This window comes from Cetorhinus maximus, chromosome 15 (genome assembly GCF_964194155.1).
Source record: "Cetorhinus maximus chromosome 15, sCetMax3.hap1.1, whole genome shotgun sequence".
NCBI classification, from domain to species: domain Eukaryota; kingdom Metazoa; phylum Chordata; class Chondrichthyes; order Lamniformes; family Cetorhinidae; genus Cetorhinus; species Cetorhinus maximus.
In genome coordinates, this window is record NC_135893.1 from 27,565,566 (window position 1) to 27,571,987 (window position 6,422).

General features: G+C 41.8%; 1 protein-coding gene across 1 annotated transcript in view; it reads right to left on the reverse strand.

The window, feature by feature from the left end:
• Positions 1-6,216, reverse strand: part of LOC144691195 (zinc finger protein 362-like) — a 57,873-nt gene extending 51,657 nt beyond the window's left edge. The window contains exon 1 of the mRNA XM_078559257.1: positions 6,125-6,216. The gene's annotated coding sequence lies outside the window, so the exon portion shown is untranslated. The remainder of the gene's footprint in view (positions 1-6,124) is intronic.
• Between the last annotated feature and the right edge of the window lie 206 nt (positions 6,217-6,422).

A 6,422-nucleotide genomic window follows, 5' to 3' on the forward strand; every position in this document is an offset into this window, starting at 1 on the left:
TCCCCACCTCCCCCCGACCTGATTGAATTTGGGGGCGGGAAGCCTTACCCAGGGCTTTCCCAACGATGCCAATCAAGGCCTTTAAGTGGGCAATCAATGCCGAGATAAGGGTCTCATCCTCCCATTACTGGTATTCAACCAATGGCATGTTGGGGCTCACCGTGTGGGGAGACTGACAAGCAAGCTCCATTGGATTGCTTCTGGCCTACCAGGAGGGGAGCAGCTGGTAGTGGGGAGGGGGACCCTCGTTCAAAGGCATTCAGTACCTGGTCAAGGCAACTGGCATTGGGAAGGGGAGCGCTACTGAGAGCCATTCCCCTGCCCTTTCCTCCGATCCCACTCCGCCCCCCCTGACCAGTGAAGGCCCAAGTCAGTTATCGGCAGCAGCCACCACTCCCAATGGCGCTGCCAGTAGTGGAGAATTGCCAACGTCTGATTGGCTAGCAGCTCTCAGGCTGTGAATCCCGCCTTCCTGGGGGAGGTCCTGCAATTAAATGTCCCCCGTGGAGCCGGGAGCCCAGGCAGCAGGGTTCCCGCTACAAATTAAGGACTTAATTCTCTTGGGACTCCCAGAGATCAGGTTGGCGCGGGTGCCACCTGTTTTGGTGGCGCCCTCATTAAATTCTGCCCAAGACTTTGGTTTAACATCTCATTCGAAAGGTGGGCCATTCAACAATATAGTACTCTTTTGGTACTGCAATGAAGTCCATTCAGACTTAAATTCAGAGTTCAAGTTCAGAGTTAACTAGTCAAAATGGAGCAGCATTTGTCCTTACATGCTTATAAGAAAATATGATAGCGTTTATTATCTGTGCTATTAACACCTACTGGGAGGAGACAATACAAAACAAAAAAATCTTTTTGTTAATAGCACATTTGCTGAGATGCTGCTATAAGACTGGGGTGTTTGGCTGCTATACTAATCTGTTCCTATGAAGGTCACTATTCAAATACTCGTGGTTTGTAAACTGACCAAGTTAATTAGAAATCAACAGATTGCTTTTAACTTTCATGCTTTCGGTTGTTGGGTGGTTTGCTCTTCTTAAAAATTAGGTTGCATCTATAACACAACATGATGTGTGGTGAAGACTTGAGGGGTTATCCAATCTGGTCACCTTGAACCTTTGCCATGGTAACTAGCTGGATTGTAGAGAGATAGAGATGTTCTGCGCGATGTTAGGGAGAGGGGGATTCCCAATTTTCCCCAACATGGGAATACAGATGGTGGTTGGCTCTTTCAGCATAGAGGTTGGCTGCAGGATGGGCTTAATTCATTTCCAACCCCGTTCAGTGTCTGTAAGGTTTCAATAATTAATCAAAATAACGTAAAGAGTGAATAATGGAGATGGTGGGTAGGGAGTGAACATCATGCGAGCCCAGCAGTGGACTTGGTTGTGATTCCTTCACTACTTCATTACTGAACACCCAACCAACACTCAACCCCTCAGCTTATGAAGCGTGAATCTTCGGGTATGGTACAAAATGCTCGCCAACATCCTGTGAAACCACAAACCAGCATTACTGAGCGGAAGGGAGAAACCTTAAGGGCTGTTTAAAAATGAAATATTTAAGTATGACAGGTTGTGGTCTTTGCAGTAGACAGATTTAATCTTATCTGAATTACTTTGAGACAGAAAAGCCAGGTTAAGTCTTGTCCTCATGACCAAACAGGAAGGGTGGCTGGTGAGAAAAGAGAAAAGTGCTTTGAAAGTGTAGTGCCAGAGCATTTCAAAAGAAAGGTTCAAGGCCCAGTGCAACGTGACACAGAATGTTTGAACCTGAGGTTAATTCTCTTGCTGGGAAGCTCCTGATCTTGGAACATAGTGTCAAGGGAAAAATTTTGAGAAGCAAGGGAGAGATAATTCAGCAGACATGCCACTCATTTTTTTAATTAGTTGTCTTAAAGATAGAAAAACAAGGAGGTCGTCATTGTATATTTCAAATCTCAGAGCTATTCAGAGATGACACAAGTTTCTATATGTGTAACAGGTTGTATTCACAGTGCTTTAAGATGTCTACTCCATGCCTCCAGCTCTTTCTACAGTTTGTTTACTTTTCTGAGTCCACACCCAGGCTTAATCAATCAAACACAGTGAGCATCAATAGTACATAGACTCACACAATCAAATACAGAACAACTGAACATGACAATCACCAGCTAAATCCAATTAATTTAACTAAAGTAAATTAAATTTAGTGTAAATTAAACCAGGGGACACAGTTAAAGAATAAGGTCTACCGTTTTAAGATGGAGATGAAGAGATTTTCTTTTCTCTCAGAGGGTCGTTACTATGTGGAATTCTGTTTCCCAGAAAGCAGTGCAGGCTGGGTCTTTGAATTTATTCAAGGCTGAGTTAGACAGATTTTTGATAGACAAGGGAGTCAAAGGTTATGGGGGGCCAGACAGCAAAGTGAAGTTGAGACCACAACCAGATCAGCCATGATTTTACTGAATGGCGGAGCAGACTCGAAGGGCAGAATGGTCTACCACTGCTCTTAAGTCACATGTTCCGAGAAATGGTCAATTTTAAAAGGGTTACGAGAAGAGAGAGAACCCAGGGTTGTGTGTACACAAATCTTTAAAGGTGACAGGCAGGTTGAAATGGCTGTTAAAAAAGACATAATGGATCATTGGCTTTGAAAACATGGAATGGAAAAGGAAGTTATGCTAAACCTTAATAAAACATTCGTTAAGCTTCAACTGGAGAAATGCGTTAAATTCTGGGCATCACACTTTAGAAAGGATGTCAAGGCCTTAGAAGGGAAAAGAAACTTACTAGAATTTCAACAGCAATGTAGGCTTTCAGGAATGTGGAGAGACTGGACAAGTTGGGACTGTTCTCCGCAGAGCAGAGAACCTAAGATCTTTTAGAAGTATTCAAAATCATGAACAGTTCTGATTCGAGGACATAAGCAGAAACTGTTTCCAGTGGCAGAAAGATCAGTAATCAGGGGACACGGATTCAAAGTGACTGGGGAAAGAACCAGATGCATGAGGAAACATTTTTTATGTAGCACGTTATGATGATCTGGAATGTACTATCTGAAAGAGTGGTGGAAGCACACTTTGTAGTAACTTTCAAAAGGGAATTGGATAAATACTTGAAGGGAAAACATTTGTAGGGCTGCTGTGGGGAACGAGCAGGGGAGGGGGGACTAATTGGACATCAAAATGTTGGCACAGGCACGATGGGCCAAGGGACCTCCTGTGCTGGGCTATGCTATAATTTTATGTACTGCTGGCCTCAGAATCAAGGAATAAACTGGAATGAAATATCAAAAGGAAGCTAATGTTCATACAACATGAGAAAACCTTGTGTTATTTACCTCATAGTTAACACTAAGAATAATGTTCAACAGATCAACCGCTTAATACCTATCCCTAAATTGGTCACCTCTACCCAACCTGGGAGTCTTATCTCACATGTTGATTACCCTTTGTCTTAAGAAGAATGGACAGACATCAGCTCTAAATTTACATTTTTACTAGTTTTATTTTGTCTGCTGTTACGATTGATACATTACAGACAAGACTTGACTATGTGCTAAAATATTAAAATCTCCATTGCTTTCCAATGTTTGACGATCAAAAACTTAGGTCTCATTTGGGTCAAACTCCCAACCAAAGCTATTTGTCTGGTGTTTAATCATTGAAGTGTCTTTGTGTTCAGTTTTGGGTTCTCCCCTCCACTGCCATCTCACTGCTCCTTTTAACGTAATACAACATCAGAGGTTTTAGCGGAGTGGTCACATGACCTTGAAAATGAGCTGAGTGGGTATGGAGTTATCCAAAGTAAAACCTCCATGCTCAACTCACCCACCCCCCCACTCTACTTATGCAATGTTTCACCAAAATGAAGCCATGGATGATTCAGCCTTTCAGAATTCCTGTGCTCTTGTCCTCATCCAGTCATTCTGGCTAGAAACATGTATTTAGGATATGGATGGGTGAGGAGAGGCTTGGGCTCAATGATGATGCCCCCAGGGTGGAATATCCTGCTTGCACACAGGGATTACGTTTCTTCTGGTAGTGCAATGATTAATATGTTCCTTGCAAAATTCCATCATACGTTCTCTTAAAGCATTAATGAACTGATTAAAATGTGCACTTAGGCTGTGAAGTTTCACAATCAAGGGATGAGCAAGTGTGTTAACTAATGGAGTTAAAGGCATGAAACTGTAAACCAGTGTGAGCTGGGCCTTCCAATCAGGAGGTGAGAACATTGGAGGAGAGAAGGATGAAACACAAGATAAAATTGCAGGAAAATAAGACAGGAGTTTTTAATTCCATATATTGCTATGGAAAATATTAAAATCCTTTCTCCCATTTAGCCTGCAGTTAATTTATTGTTATAGTTAATTTTGATGGTTTTACTCAGAATTACCACAAACAGCCAAGAAAACTAAGGGTATTTCTCTCTCTCTCTCTGAGAGGAGCTGATAACCTAGACAATGCTGAAAATCTACCGCACTTGCTCTCAAAGGTTCTACATCATTGGCCTAAATCCATCTCACAGGACAGAAAATCTCCAGAAAGAGGGATCAGGGCCTATACCACAGGGTGCTCTGATAGGCTATCTCATCTGTCCAACCACATCACTTATCCAGACTAGAAACTGACCACCTGCCCACACATCAGCTGCCTAGGATGATCTGCCAGACACAGAGCTGACTACCTGTCCAGCCATTGTGTGCAGAATGACCTGCCCGGATGCAAAACTGACCATTTGCCTGCCCATGCAGAGAGGTCACCTAGTCTCAACTGGAAACAGACCACCTGTCCAGAGATCACCTGACAAAACTGAGCACCGTCCTGCTGAATCATGACCAACTAGCTAAAACGAGGAATGAAACATGTTACAACCTCCTGGCCCTTTCAGCCAGAGTGGTGTGTGCTGTTCCCCTCACTCTCCAGCAGTGAGTGGGATTGCTGTGGGAGGACAACCTGGGGAGTGCCTGCTCCAACCCAGCCAGAGCCCTTCCATCAATCAATCACTGCAGCAGCAAACAGCAACTACCATCACTCTGCCGGCAGAATCAGCAGGGGAAAAAAAAGCAATTTTCATTTATTTTTTTAGAAATTTCTGACATTTGCTGTTTCCCCCTACAACTTCAGAGGTACTTCTAGCCGGAGATCCATTTTGCTTATTTCTACATCATTCCCAATGACTTGCTATTTTACACAAATTAATCCTTGCTTGACATCAATTATTCAATTAAGATGAACTGATTTAAAAGTTACATTTTCCTTTTTTTTAAAAAAAACTGAGGCATTCACAAGAGTTGAATCCATTTAAATTATTTGTTTTCATTCAATGCAAAACTTTTCAACATATGTCTGAAGAAAAATAAATCAAGAAACTTAAATCCTTCCAAGCAAAGCTTCGATTCTGAATTTTAAAACTAATAGGAAACTTATTGCAAAACCTTTTTAACAGTTCTCAAATAACATTCCTAAGGATTTTTCTTTTAGGCGAAAAATGCGTTAAAATGCAGTGTGTCTTTTTCAGGCTCCAAATAAAAAGGGATTTGCAATTAACAAAGATTGAATTGTTCAAAAATTAAAATGTTATGCATATGTTATAGAAACTTTGCATATAAAAGAAATGTGGGCATTCTGATATTGCAGAGATTGCTGCTACTGCCCCTCATAGCTTTGCCTCTCCCACATTCTCAGACTGTCTGGAGTTTTTTTTAAACCAAAAAAAAAAATTTTTTAAAAAGCGACAAAAGAAAAAACAAAAATGGCAGCCAGTGTTTAAAAAAGGACATAGAGTCGCCATATTTTGCAGGTCCCAAAGTATTGAAACAAAAAAAAAGCGATCTGCCCAGATCAGAAATCACATTTGCATGTCTGATGATTCATTGTTTACGTGCGATTTAAGAATTGCCAAGGGTTTGAATCGCCCGGCACACACAAAAAAAAATTCAGACGCTTCAACACTTCCTAGAACACGCATGCCTTGCATTGCATTTGAATGCAAAAGCCAAAGATCTGAAAATACTGTAGCACTTTGCACAGAGCAAAGCTTCCTCTCGCCTTCAATCTCGCCATTGCACGACAAGCATCGTTTGCACTGAATGCAGCCAACCAAGTTTTGAAATCAGAGCATTGCATACAGACCTTGCTTGCAAAGGGTCTTTTTTTTTAAAAAAATAAAAGGGTTGCGATGATCTTCGGGCTTGTTTCAGGCAGATCTCATCTTCCGGGTCGCCTGCTATTCACTTCTGGTTACTGCAGGCAGTGAGGGGGTCTGGGGCTGCAGAAATCAGCACAAGAAAAGTAGCTTATTACCAGGATTTTTTACTGACTCACGCTCAAAAGCAGCATCCCTCGCTGCATAACTTCTTATTTAAACGTTGCATTGATCTTTTATAAACAGTACTTAATTTATGTGGACTGGGCTATAACCTAGGGAGTG